Source organism: Vidua chalybeata, chromosome 4 (genome assembly GCF_026979565.1).
Source record: "Vidua chalybeata isolate OUT-0048 chromosome 4, bVidCha1 merged haplotype, whole genome shotgun sequence".
Classification (NCBI taxonomy): Eukaryota; Metazoa; Chordata; class Aves; order Passeriformes; family Viduidae; genus Vidua; species Vidua chalybeata.
The window spans coordinates 21,527,814-21,542,318 of NC_071533.1; positions in this window are offsets into that span (position 1 = coordinate 21,527,814).

Below are 14,505 nucleotides of genomic sequence, written 5' to 3' on the forward strand. Positions count from 1 at the left end.
TCCAGCCCCAGTGAGTCTCTGATTGTTCATCTTTTCTCAAGATGGGTGGAAAGATATGCAGTCTCTGTTTTCACTGTGGGACACTTAACTGTCTGCTCTGACAGGGCCAGTTCCTTCATGATAACACCAGTCTGGTAAGAATCCCCTCAGCCGAGCATCTCTTAAACAGGCAAATGCACTGTTGTATTTTTACCTTTATTTACACAGGCAAAAGAAAACACTGCACACAGCTCTATAAAATTTAGAGGCAACTTTACAGAAAACTTGCCTCCCCTTCAGTGTTTAGGCTATGAGCGAGACAAACGCAAGTCTATTTGCAAATAGTACATTAAGCTCCAGAAGCCAAATTTGTAAAGGCATGAAGTCTGCATTTGACATTTTAATGGCAAAGGTTTGGTTTCTATCAATCACAACGTCATGTAACATTAAAATGCACCGACGAACAAAAAAAAGAGATCTGTCATTCATTCATTAAGATGCTGTAATCCGGTGTAAGATTTATAGGCTTAAAATGCAATGGTGTGTTTTCACAATAAATCCACTTTCACTGCTCAGCACAGAACAAATCTCTCTGTCACTCAAAATATTTGCTGGTCAAAATGCCCTATATGAGATCTTCAAAGGGTTTCTCACAAAATTGCATATAAATCCTTTTACCAGCAAAGGCTTAATTTTGGTTCAAGTTTTACTTTCTTGGGACGTTGGTTAATATCTTGTGCTCAGACAAGATCTTGGTTATATCAGAAACACATAGGGCCTAATTTATTATTAGCAGTCTGGTGTTAATTAGGGGGAATTACCAGAAATAGTTTGCTTGATGGAAATTTATTATGGTATCACACTTTACTGATGGTGAAATAGGAGTCACTGAAAGAGTGCAGCTCCTTCTCATAACCAGCTAATTAATAAGGTGCCAAAATTCCTCTGAGAAGGGTTTGGTCCTAACTATGGGAACCTTACAGAGCAAATGGTTCCTATGCAATATTTAAAATTTAAAAGAGGAAAAGAGAGACAAGAAAAAGCTGCCCAGCAGAAGTCTCAAAAGTGGTATGGCTTTTTCTTGAATTTTTGAAAGAAAACATTTAGCTGTGTTTCCAAGCTCATTAAAGAATGGCTTTTCTGAGACAGAAAAGCAATAGCTAATTTATAATCTCGTTTGGTATGCTTGAACTTGGTTTTCAGTTTTACTTGTGCATACTGCACACTACAGCTTGTAATTTTATGAATTGGGCTTATAATGAGCTTTTATATTACTCTTTATTGCTTTGCTTAATGGTCTTTTTCATTATCATTTGCCAGGAAAGTTGAGGTTGGCTTAGATAGGAAACTGAAAAATAGCACAAATCTCTGATAAGCTCCAAACTATTTTGTGTATGGTAGTTTGGGAATAGAAAGCCACTGTGCCTTTAGAGGTCTCGTGAAAGTTGTGTGAGAAAGGCATGTTATAATAAGATGGAGTGAAAGCAAAAACATCTCTAAAGAAATTTTAAATCACTGCCCTAAAATTTATGCACAGCTGATTTTTGAAAATACTTGAGATGATAGGGTATGCAATTGTAATAAAGCACTTTTGTATTTGCACTGAAAATACCTTGACCTATTGAAAAATATCCAGTATTTTGGATATGCTTTTGTCCAAGCTTTCTCCTGTACTGTGAGACTAAGGATTGTGTCATTGTGCTATGAGTAATATTCACACTTTCCATAGATCAGAGTTGTTTCCTTTTCAGTTCTCCTGCCTTTGCTTTGCTTTTTCTTACTGCTGGGCAGTGCCATTGTTTGTTTTAAAATACTTCATTACTAGATAATTCTGTCAGGTGTGTCCCTTATTTCTCTTTGTGATGCATCAATGAAATGTCAAATGTTCCTTTGGTAAATATAAACTTGCACTAAATTTTGGCATGCTTTTCGAAGTGTCAAGTTTTCCCACCCAGAAGCTTCCGCTGGAAAAATAACTCAAGATACTAGACCAAAATGTAATTATATCCCACATAAAGTCTTTATTTCCCTTGAAATCCCTCAAGCAAAAGGGAAACACATGAAAACAAGTATAGGGCCAAAATCATGAATAACGTAAACAGGTACAATCTCACTGATTTCAACTTATTCTCCTCCAAGTTAAAAATTACTGGTATCAAATTTATTTTAATTTTATGCTTACATTTGTCCAGTGAGTAATCTCAGAATTAAGGATTTGGTTCTTGGTTTTATCAGGATTTCTTTTTATCTAGGATCCAATCTTGGACTTATGCTTGGCTTTGAACAACCACAGTGAAATTAATCTGCCACGTGACTACTTTTTCCACACTTGCTACCTACTGACAATCAGTAGAGGATTCAGGGAAATTCAGACAAGTGTTATCTGGAGAAGTAAATAGGTTGGACTTTCTCTGAAATAAATCAGTGTGTATAAGTGGAAGTTAAATGATGCTACAATAAGGCTGCAAATCTGTCTTTAAATTGTGCATGATATTTTTAGATACTTTTCATTTTTTCCAGGTGGGTGTCTGTGGTGGCAAACAGTTTCAGAGTGTGCTGTAATGAAGCCTATGACATGCTACTCCCCACCCCCCCCCCCAAAAAAAAAAAAAAGTCCTTTACAAGGTTGTAGAGCTTTGGCATAAGTTTCCTAATACCATATTCATCTTTAAGGCAATTGCATGGCTGTAAGTAGGAGAATCTTTATTTTCTGCTCAGTGGTAAGTAGCATTCAAGGATTGTGGTGTCTTGTGGGAGCACTGCATCACTATTTATACAGCATGATGCATTACCATGAAACTGGGAGTTATAATTTGGAATGTGATGGGAGTAACATGGTGGTCTTTGCTCTGCTATACAAACAGTGCAAACAGTTAAATGAAAATCAGTAAATGGGAGCTGTGGAATGCCACTGCATCCAGAGCTCAGCTTGAAGAAGCTTGGATAGGTCCTGCCACTGGCAAGAGCTACAGCCCCAGCCAGTCCATCCCAACAAATGCCCCTGCTTGCTGCCTCTCTGCCAGTCATCTTCCCTCCCTCTACCCAGCAGCACCCTGGTGACCCTGACCCTTTGTTCTCCAGAGACCCAAAAACACATCTTTGGAGGCTTATATATATATGTTAGGTTTTTAAACTAGTATACATTCAAAGAATAATCACTGTTGAGGGGAAGTGTGAGCCTACTCTTATCAATATGTGTCTATGTCAATGTAATGACTTACTTATTTTTCAGGGAGCATGTTGAGAGGAGACTCTAACATCTTCCTGGCAGGGGTTTACAAAATCAGCCAGGATGGAAATTGGTATTCAAATCAGGTTTTTGAACAGTAACAGTGTTTGCTATTATCCTTCATGTCTTGCCATGATGTACATACAGTAAGCTCCCATCTTTCTTCTGGAGGGGAGAAAAGGTGTGCTGCACAGCAATTTTTAATTGTGCTTTCACTCACTGTCAAGGTAGAAGGGAAAAGTGAGCTAGCTGCAGCAGAGGGTGGGATTCAGGGCACAGTGATAGTAGGAAAGAGGAGGTGACAGTAGGAGACAGTTTAGAAACAGAGCAAGAGCTTGTGCAAGTGAGGTTGTTTTGTCAGTTGTTTCTTGTCAAAGATTGATGAGCACATGGTCTGAAAAAGTGGGATAATTTGGGCGTGGCAAGGTAAAACAGCAGGGAGGAGCTGAGGATGCTCCTAAGGGAAACCTAAGGGGCACACAGACCTTGCAGCCTCATGGAAAGGGACATTTCTTTATTCTACATTTATATTCATCACCAAATTGTGCACATTTTTTTTTCTGACAGCTTTTTTCTTTGAGGTTAAATAGCTTTTTTTGTCCATGATGTACGTGAGCACAAGCAAATCCTTTTTTGTCATCAGCTGATCTGGGGCTGCCCAGACACTGAAGTGAGATTTGTTTAACTTTACAGTGCCAGCTGCTGCTTCAAATTACACCATCCCATATGTGCTGTCTGTAGGTAGCAGCCCTATCTCAAATTCCCCAGGGCTTTGCATCTCTGAACTTCTTTCAGCTCTTGGCATGGCCACCTCTGCTAAAGCCCACTTGAAGATTTTGCACAGCAGTTCTGTGAGGCTGTGAGAGCAGAATGCACATTGAACTGCTGCACCCTTGTGCAGTACCATAACTTGGGGGGGATGAAATGGATTGCAAAACCTCACCTAATCACTACCATGAAGTTTTTTTGTGTATTGCTATGTGTAAAGTTGGAGCCTCTGCTCTTTAAATGCTGTTTAAAATGCTGTTCAGTGAGGCACTGAGTGCCAGAACTAAATCATGACCCTGTGCAAGGGGCATCCAGCTGCTTTGGGAGCTGACATATTTCTTGAAGCTTTTTGGTGTAGCTCAAGGATAAAGAAATCCATTGCTTCTTTGGGTCAGTGGGTTATGAAGATTTGCACAGTCTATGTCAGCTGGATATTATTAACTGCTTGAGGATCTTGATCTCCCCTTTGTCATTTTGTCAGTGCTGCCTTGTTTGGAGTTCCTGTCCATCTGGAAGGACACCCTGCCTCTTCCCTGGCCACTCTTCTCTGCTGTGGTTTGAAATGGCTCTGCACTGCTGTGTATCACAGCTGGTTGATGGGGATGCTGGAGCAGTGAAGTGCTCATCTTGTGCAGTCTCAGGCAACTCTGCTTTGGCTAGGCTGGTGTCCTGGACCATGGACAGAGGAAGCATTTAGGAGCTTCTGCTTTTCCCTCCTTGTCCAAGTTTCTTTCACCTGGAGCTTCTCCAGCCTCAGCAGGCCCTCATGAGGCAGGACAGAGATAGGGCTCTACAAAGCACGTGGGATGAACTTGGGAAACATTTTAATGCACCAAGCATTTTCAATGTTTGGAAGTGAAGGACATAGCTTAGCTCAAAGGAGTGCATTTAATCATAAAGAAAATGGGACAAGAACCACACAAACAAATATTTATTCATCAGTGTTCACACTGTTTCTCACCAAAGAACTTGGTAATGTGATTGTGTTAGGTGAGACTAACATACTGCATGATAAAGACTGTTTTCTCTAATTATACATAGTTTGATGCTTATAAATAACAATTTTTAAAAAAAGTAGATTTACTTTAGTTTTGATCCATCGGCTTGCTGGGAGCTTGTTCATCTGAGTTCCAGCATCCTTAAAAATTAGGATCTACATGTCAGCCAAAACATGCCATGCAGGCAGTAGGAATGCTATGGAAAACTGGAGCATGCAGTAACCAGAGGTTGTATCCAAAGAGGACTGAATTGGCACCATCTGCTACCTAACAGGGTCTTATTTACAGCAAAGAGAAATGCTATTGTGTTCTTGGTCTGGTTCAAAGCTCAAACTGTTAGAGGTTTGGGGTGTTAAAGTAAATCCAGGAGAATATTTATTAGCAGCAAAAGCCAAGCACACCAGTAGTCATACGACCTGAGTAGTGTAAAATCTACAGGGCTTGTGTCTGTGCAGCTACAGAAATGAAGACCTGTCATGGTTTAACCCCAGCCAGCAACTAAGTACCATGCAGCTCCATGGAAAAGAGCAAATAGAAATGGAGAAGGAATTGATGATCCTGGAAAAGAAGTGGAGCTGGCAATTCAAGCAAAAAAAGATCAAAGAGGAGATTGCTTTCAGGTGAGGTAAGCTAAATATTTTGCTTTTTTTCCTAATCTACACCACCACCCCCAAGCTTAGACAGAAGCATTTGCTTCACTTTTGTCATTAGATAAATTATCCAGAGATATTAAGCAAACTGTTTATTTTGTATTAATTCCAATAAGTCTGGTTTTAATTTTCTTTCTTTTGTTATGGTTGTCATATGGATAATATTCTGCACATGTATGTAAAGAATAGAAAACCTTCTGCCTCATAAAGATGTAAAACAAAACACAACCTGCAGCCCTTCTCTCATTCGTGGTCACTCAGAGCAATTGAGAGCAACTCTGTTACAGCACTCTGGGATTTGTGGCCTGGGATTTGGACAGGGAAATGCCTGCTGGAATAAGGCAAAGACTGCAGATGATTGTTACAAGGACGGTGTGATTGGAACCCAGCAAAGCCCTGAAGCACGTGCTTCCTATTAAACATGTAAAGAAGTCCCCTTGAAGATAACTGCTGTATTAGGCTTTGATTTCAAGCAGTCTGTCACAGTTATCTTTAAAATAATATTTGTAAGGCAAGTTTATCAATGTTTATATTCCTAACCATTTTTAAAAAAATTATTATTGTTTTGAAATTGAGCAGGCTTCTTTTCTTGCATGCAGATCCAGGCAATCTGCACATTTTCTAAGCTACTCACATTTGTCATTATGTGTAGAAGGTGGGTTTTATCAAAATGATTCATAACATTATTATTACACTGGATGACTGAATTTGAGGATGGTAAGAAATGTAAGTGATGTTGAATCAGTACAATTGCTTATGTGATTCTAGTTCCAGCATGAACCTTCTCCTGAAAGTTATGGCTGCCTGACAGCCAGCAAATGGCAATTTTTAGTCTGGACCACTGACATATTTGGTATTTGAAATGATATGTTTGCACAGCTTAGAAGAGCTGCACACATTGGGACTGTGCTATCCTGCTGCTTCCCAGGTCTGTGTCCATGTTCCACACACCCTGGGGAGTAACAAAGCTACCTTCAAGTCAGCAGCAGTGACCTCTCAGTTCTTGTTGCATGGAGGTCTAAGATGTCAAATCTAAAACATGTCACTGATCCAGACCTGGGCAGATTCAAGCTAAGGGAGTTTTATGCTGGAATTAGAGGAGGAAATAGATATTTATAGATGATGTGAAGAGGCCATCTGAAGCTGGTTAGGTTTGGTTCTGTTGCAGACACAGCAGCACAGACAGGAACTGTGCAATTGCCACAGGGCTTGGCCTAGATGGCTGCAACTGCTGGTAACCATTGCATCTTTTTATAAGAAAGCAGCTGCTGTTTTTCTAGGGGATATATTAAAACCCCTTGTGTTTCGTCAGTTTCCCCACTTGAGTTGGAGAGGTTATTGCCATGCATGATGTCCTTGGCTTTGTTCACCAGTTTGCCCTACTGGCAGGTGTGGTTTTCCTTCTGCAGTGCCATGGAAAGGAGTACAACGGGACCAAGAAGCCACTTACCTGTCAGAAATTAGACCACCTTCATGTGGGAGAGTGGCTTTAACTTTTAAAACTCCGTGTGAGAATTACACTGTGTGCTAGAAACCCGACACCTGCAGTTTTACAAGTGAGTCTCAGGTGCCCCCCAATCCATTAGAGCATAGTAGGAAATGAAAGGTTTACAGAGAAACTTAATTCAGTGGCAAATTATTCTAACAAAACTGATATCCCAGAGCTTGCTGGGATAATTTGCCAACTGTGACATAAAATCTTTGCAGTAAGGCAAGAAAGGACATGGATATCTTCAATGAAACTAGGTTCTGTAGCTATGGTTCCTAATTCCTGACCACCCAAGGTAGGATCAGCCCCATCACATTTATCATGCTTGCATTTCAGGAGTGGTTCAGGCTGCCATTGCTGTTTGGTTATGCTCCCAGCTTCCCTTCTCCCTGGGGAAAGCGGGAGGAAGACAGATGGAGGTGCTCTGTAGGGAGAAAGGAGACAGCAAATGTTTGCATCTTTGCACAGCTCACTTAAAGATATTGTCCAAGAACACCTATTCAGAAATAAGAACATATTACAGTGCCTTTGCACACGGAATACCTAGGAATAACCAAAGGGAATTTATTTAATTTTAAAGGCCAGAGACTGTGGAATTGAAAAGGGTTTGGTGTTTCTTTCTGAAGAGACTACATGTAAAATTGCTGTATAAATTATATGTTAAATTGCTGTATAAATTTTATATAAAATTATATTATCTTACATGTGCTCAGAATTTGGAGCCTCTCTAATAGGTACCATCTGTCTAACTTACAAATGTCAGAGCCCTTCCCAGCAAATTTCACCTGTACTATATTTACAATATGGCACTTTTGCATAGCCAAAATTACCCTTCCCAAATAAGTTTCAGCAGGGATTTACAGCCCTTGTCTTCTTTGCAAGAATAGTTCACACTGGCATGTGGTGTGAGTTTACCCAAGTGGACCAAGATGAAGGGAAGCCCTGCCTCAGATCTTGATATGATTATTTGCCCATGTGTAGTCCTTCTTTGACTATTGCCAAGATAGGAAATATAAAGTGCCTTAAAAATCTCAAAGCCTTTAATTAAAAAGTAAGCAAAACAGTGACATCTGAAGCTAATATTATGGGAGGGAAACAAAAATAGAAACAAAGCATAGGTAAGGACTTTCATATGATTAGTCAAATGCCAGGTGAGCCAAAACTTAGGCTCAGAGGGTATTTTGAGGAAAGCAGTTAAAGTGATGGTTGCACTGCCTGCTTGCTGGGTGCTAGGATTGTCAGTAGAGTGTGGGGCTTTTTCTCCCAAAACACTAGCACTGAGAAGCTGCAATAAGAGAGGTGGTTGGGATGTGTGCGACATCTCCTGGGGCTCCCCCTCTGCCTGTCCTTGGGCAGAGAATGAGCCAAAAAGGAACACGTCTACTCTGTGCCACAAAGCAGCTGTGGCTGAAGCCAAGACCTCAGGAGAGGTGTTGTTGTAGCGTCCCAAGCCTTGGTCAGCTTTAGGAGCCACGGGAGCAGGGTGAGTGGGAGCAGCCTGGCTACGATTGCCGTTCCAGCGATGAACACTTCAGTCCTGTTCTCTCGCCTGTGCCCTGGCCTCAAGGGCAGGGCAGAAGCCACCCACTGGTCCTCTTCCCCACCAGTGCCTCTTCACCTTGCACCAGGGTGGCTATCCCTGCTCCAGACCAAAGGAAATATGCCCAAAAGGGCAGGAAGGTTAGCTCATCTCTTGCTTATAGCCTGCAGTCTTTGTTCACAACAGCGACTATATTGGGAGTTTTCTTGGAATACGTGGTTATAAACGGTCTCAGGAGTTCTTAGAAATATCATTTCAGCTCCCTGTGGTCCTAACAGATGCCAGTGCATTCAGGCTCTGATCACGCTTTCCAACCTTGCCCTCATCTTGGAGGCACTCCACTCCCTTCCTCCCCACAGACAAAAGATGCTGGGCTGTGAAATGCAGGGGGCACATGAATGGGGTTTGTCATACACATTTCAACACTTGTCACATCTCCCAGGAGATGCTTGTTACCCAACGTGAAGTGACTGCATTTGAATGCAACACCAAAGGACAAATCTGCCCTTCAAGTACTCAGTCTGCAAACATCCTGTGCTGGTCCAAGGGAAGAAAGGGTGACTTCTTTGTTCATTTCTCTAGAGTAAAATGGATTTGATGGGACTCTTTCAGAAAGCAATCAAATTAGCTGTGGCTCTTTGAGAGTAGAAAAAGGGGAATTGAAAGGGATATCACATTTTTTTTTAACTAGCAGTTTGCAGTCACTTTCTTTAGATATCCTCTTTCCTAGCTGATATTTCCTCTGATTTATTCTGCTGCAGAAGTGGATCATTTAAGTGAGTTTTATGTAAGTCCTCTTGGCTGTCTTACAGTTCTCTGCATGTTTCAATATATTCCACTGTTAAAAATTTTAAAAGTAGGTGGGGAAAGAGGAAATTTCTGGTTAATGTATAACAATTTCTGAAGTCAATGTGCCTGGACTCAATTTTTCAGGGCATTTTTCCAGACATCTAATGATTCCAGAAAATAAAAATAACCAACTAGCAGGACCTTTCCTAAAAACTGCTCTGCAATGCAGCAAAAGTTTCATGGTCCTCATCAGGTCCTTTTCTACTATCACTCGGAAGAAACAAAACACTATCATAAGATCACAGGAGAAAAAAAAAAAAAAACAACCAAGAATCTGCTATATAAAACTGCTATAGATTATGAAGTTCTTGTAGCAGAAAGAGTTGACGTTAATATGTGATCTTTTTTGTAAAATCAGAACAGTCAGGGTTGACTAAATGGTGTAGCTGAGCTTTGCTTTCAAGAATAGTGGAAATGTCAGCTGAGCAATTGTGTTCATTCACATCAGGCCACAGGGAGAGCAGCAGGCTGGGCTCACACACCAGGCTGGTGCTATTATTGTTGCTATTACACACTCTGTGGGCAAATAGAGGTACATCTGGAACCAGGGTATGCAGTCCCAGGGGTCTCAGATAAGTTCAGATGCAACTATTGAGAGAAATATCTTGGATCTGTAAAAACACCCTATTCATTTTCAAACATACGTACTTTGGATCACAAGCCTCACACTGTTAAGTTTTATGAAGTTCAACTAATGAAAAACTAAATGTGTGAAAAATGAAAATAGGATGAGATGGGGATGTTTTACAGTTCTTTTTCATACCCTTGCTTTTGAGGATATATAGTAAAAGGATGTACATCTTGAAAAGGGTGTGACTTATGGATTTGCCCATTAAATTAATTGCACTGTATTATCTTATTTGGATATTGTGTTGCTCAGAGAGGTTGTGCAGTCTCAATTCCTTCAAGTTTTTGACTCCCCAACTGAATCTCTGAATTGCTGAGCAACCTGGTATGGCCTCACTTCTAGCAGGAGGCTAGGCCAGACACTTCAGCAGGTGCCTTTCAAACAGAATTGTCCTGTGATCCTATCAAGAAGATAAAGAATTCTGAGGCAAAATTTTGTGCATTTGTGTGTGAGAAATGCTCTCCTTGATGGAAAGCAAGGACTTAAATGGATTAATATATAATTTTACACACTTTCCCAGAAATGTTGCTGAAAATACCATATCAAACCACATTCCATTTCATTAATAGCCTTCTATGATTTTAGGTGTGAATGAAAATATTACAAAATGTGGAAATTAAATAAATGACGAAACACAAGAGTGGTTAATGACTGATTAGCTTGGCAAATGAATTTACAGGATAGTGTGAGCTGTATTAGCTTAGTAGGTTGAGCTGTGTGTATTAATGATAATACTCTATGCAGGATCAGCATTATGACCTCTTCAGTTATTGCTGAAGCAGAAGAGCCAATCTGCAGTAATTCCAGGTTCGCCTCATTCATCCTACCTAGGGTTTACATCAGCTGCCAAATATTATCTATGGAATTCTTAGTCATGTCTATATTCTTATTCCTGGTTTGGCTGATAAGAAACTATCTGTGCTGCTAATCCTTATTATGCCCTTTTTCTCCCCTGTCAATTATGTTGTGTTATTACTACTTACACAATTCCAACAACATGCCTGGATGGATAAGAGACCAAATCTGAGATCTTATGCTTGTGCCATTCATAGTATTTCAAACTCTTCAAGAAAATATTGTTTCAGTTGGCCCAAGCTGTTAGAATGAGCATAGGGAGATGCTTACTCTTGCCTCCATGTGTGTATACATCTTGTTTTAACCTGACTCCAGCCATACATAGCAATGTTCATGGAAAATTCCTTGAAGGTCACATGCCACATATTAGCTTAGCAGCTGAAGGATGCATACATTCAACAGCAAGAGAAAAATTAAATTAGGTAAAGGGAAAAAATGACTATTTAGTGATTTAAAGTCACTTAGACCTCAGCTGTTTTGGGTTTGAACACAAGAAAATGGAACTACATGGGCTTTATGTGAAATCTCTTCCATCTGTTTCAAACAGGAAGCCAAACTTTTTGTCGTGTGGTTAGATATGAATTTTTCAAACATGTTTTTCATAGATCCTTCCAGAGGTCACGGTACAAGTCACTATAAATAGATTAAATTACCATTCCTGTACAAAGAGAGGAGTGTACACAGTTGCTGGAGCAATCCCAGTCTGACTTCCCAACCTTTCGTGGTTGTTTCAAATAGCAAAATGAAAATTTTCATCTGTGTTTCCTTTGGATTTTCCCAAGCAAGTCATCAATTTCATCTTCTCCCGCACAGAGTTACCCAAATCCTTTTACTTCAAGATAGTGACTTATTTTATAAAACTGTTACTAAAAGGATCCAAATTAAGTTAGAGTGACTCTGGGAGATGCTTTGTATATTTTGGATCCTTAAAAAGGCAGCTGACTTGAGAATAACATGACAGAAAGGTCTCTTGTCATCTTTCAAGGGGTTACATCTAATGGATTGCAACTTATATGTGGCAGTGAGTTCAGCTCATTGTGGATTGTTATTTTCATTTAGTAGAGCATGTGAAATTCTGATAAAAGATAATCTTTACAAGGAAGACATAAAGCAGAGAAACTATCTCAGAAGCTTGAAGGAAAGTATCATTTGGCTTCATATTGTTTTCCAATGATCATTTAATGCACAGGGCCCGTCCTGTCTCTTTTGGCCACATAAAGAGATACCAGAATAAATGCAATCACAAGGTTTGAAGTGTTCATTTACTGCAACTAGACATGTGTACAGTATAAAAACCCAAAGCACTGCCGTTTAGAAGGAGATCCACAGGTTTATCCACAGGATAGAACAGCATCTAGAATTATTGTTAGCTCTAGATAAAAAGTTTACTTTTGAAAAGAATTTACAGTAGGTGTCATTTTAACGGTTGGTTCTAGGATTAGGATCTTGCCTCCTGAATTTGCTGCACAAGGAATAGAGAAATATATGTTAATACAGACATTAATACATGCAATATTTTTTAGTCATAAATCAGTTCTGAAATAAAATGAGAAATACTTATTTCTAATCTTGATCTGTCATTTGCAGAACTGGAAAAAATCGATGTCCCAGGACATTTCAGTGCTTAGAAGAAACTGGGCTTGGGACTGTGAGACACTTCTTTGCATCTGGGCAGAAACTTGCTCAACTGCTAGAAGCAAAAATAATGGAGAAAAGGGAAAAGATTTTTTTAATAGGTGATTCAGGTTTCTTAATGTAACATTAGAATATACCCTGGAGTTTTCCATTTTGGAGAATATGAAAATAATTACATTGCTGAATAGATAAGGGCAGAATCATAATTGATTGTATCATATTCCTGGCAAACTATCACGTGGGCTCTCATGCCCATATCAAGTATGCTTGTGGGTATAAATATATATGTGTTTACATAATATGAACATGTATATGTGTGTGCACTTGGGTTTCTGTAAGATGAAACGGCCCATATGCTTCTTCCTGGGTTATGCCCAGCACATTCATTTAATTATTCAGCGAGAACATACACTACCAAGTTCTTAGACCTTTTTCTTTTATTTCTTTTTCTTTGTAAAAGCTTTGATACTTTTTGGCACTGGCTCATGTAGTCAGTAGAGTGCATTTAATGGGTCAAAGGCATTTTTATTACCCTTTAAAATGTTTAACAGAGTTTCTGTATAATTTCTCAACATGTTCTATTTGTTTATTTCTGTATATTTTTGGTATAAAGAGGTAACATTGTGGTGTAAGGTTTTATTATCTTGGCAGTGTCATCATTAAAGAAGTATCAATCTTTCCATTATGTGCCCAATATATTTAGGAGCTTACATTCTGGACGTGGAACTTAATTCCCAGTGGGTGTCCTGATACAAATGTCCCAGTAAGATGCCAATCATGATATTCTTTAAGTTTTAAAGAAATTAGCACTTTTAAATAGCTCAAAATCTGTTTTTCTTTTCTTTTTTTTTCTCATGTGTGATTAAAAAAATCCATATTTTTTCTCTGAACAGTAAAGGGATTAATCCATCACTTCTCAAGCATTATCGTGGTTGTTACAGGACATAGTCTGAGATGAGATTAAAGCTCAGGCTCAGGAAGTGACAGTCAGTTGTTGAATGGCTTAGCTTTGTTTTTACCATTATGAGTAAAATGCAAGTGGACTGTTTGATAGAAAACAGATGAAAATTGAAGTGCGTATAATCTGGATTTTCTCATATGCTACACACAGGGAAAATAGTACATATTTGGTCTTTTGAGTTGAAAACAACAGCAACATATTAGTAACTGAAATCATACATTGTCTGTCTTTCTGTTTGCAATACTGATTATTGGATTTTATTTTAACTCTGCCAATTAAGTATTCTGATGTGCACTTGATTCAACACAGATTTTTGAGAAGGACTGATCAGTAATTAGGATTTGGTTATAGAATCCATATGAGGATGTTGCACTGAAATGTTGGTTTCATGTATGTGGAAGTCAGACATCACTTTCTGGGCTTTCTAGGTATAGTGACCTTATTAATTCAGTGAATGTGAGCGTAGTAGACCACCTTCTAGACAACTGGTGGGTGGCAACACAAGCACTTTTTACTGCCTGAGTTCCAGTCTGTTGCACAGCTCCATAGAAAGAAATGGTTCACGGTTATAACAACTCAGAGTCAGATTTCGTTTCTGAGCTCTGCTGAGCTTTGCCTTTCAATAGGCAAAGGGGCAGCTACAGCAACAAACTCCTCGGTGTTTGGAACCTCTTTCTCATCGCTATGTATATTTTGTAAGGATTTTTTTTTCTTCTTTGGCAAAGAAGACATAGCAAGAGGCCATCAGCACAGTTACCCTGTAGGCTACAAGTCCCCCTCCCAAATGGTGCTGAGAAGCTGAAGCTCTGCAGATGGAGAAAACCACCAGATCTGTGGTTTGACCCTGACTCTTTCACCCCCTCTCCTACCATATACAGAATACAGAGGTTCAAACAGATGCTAGATCAGAGCTTGAGTCCAAAG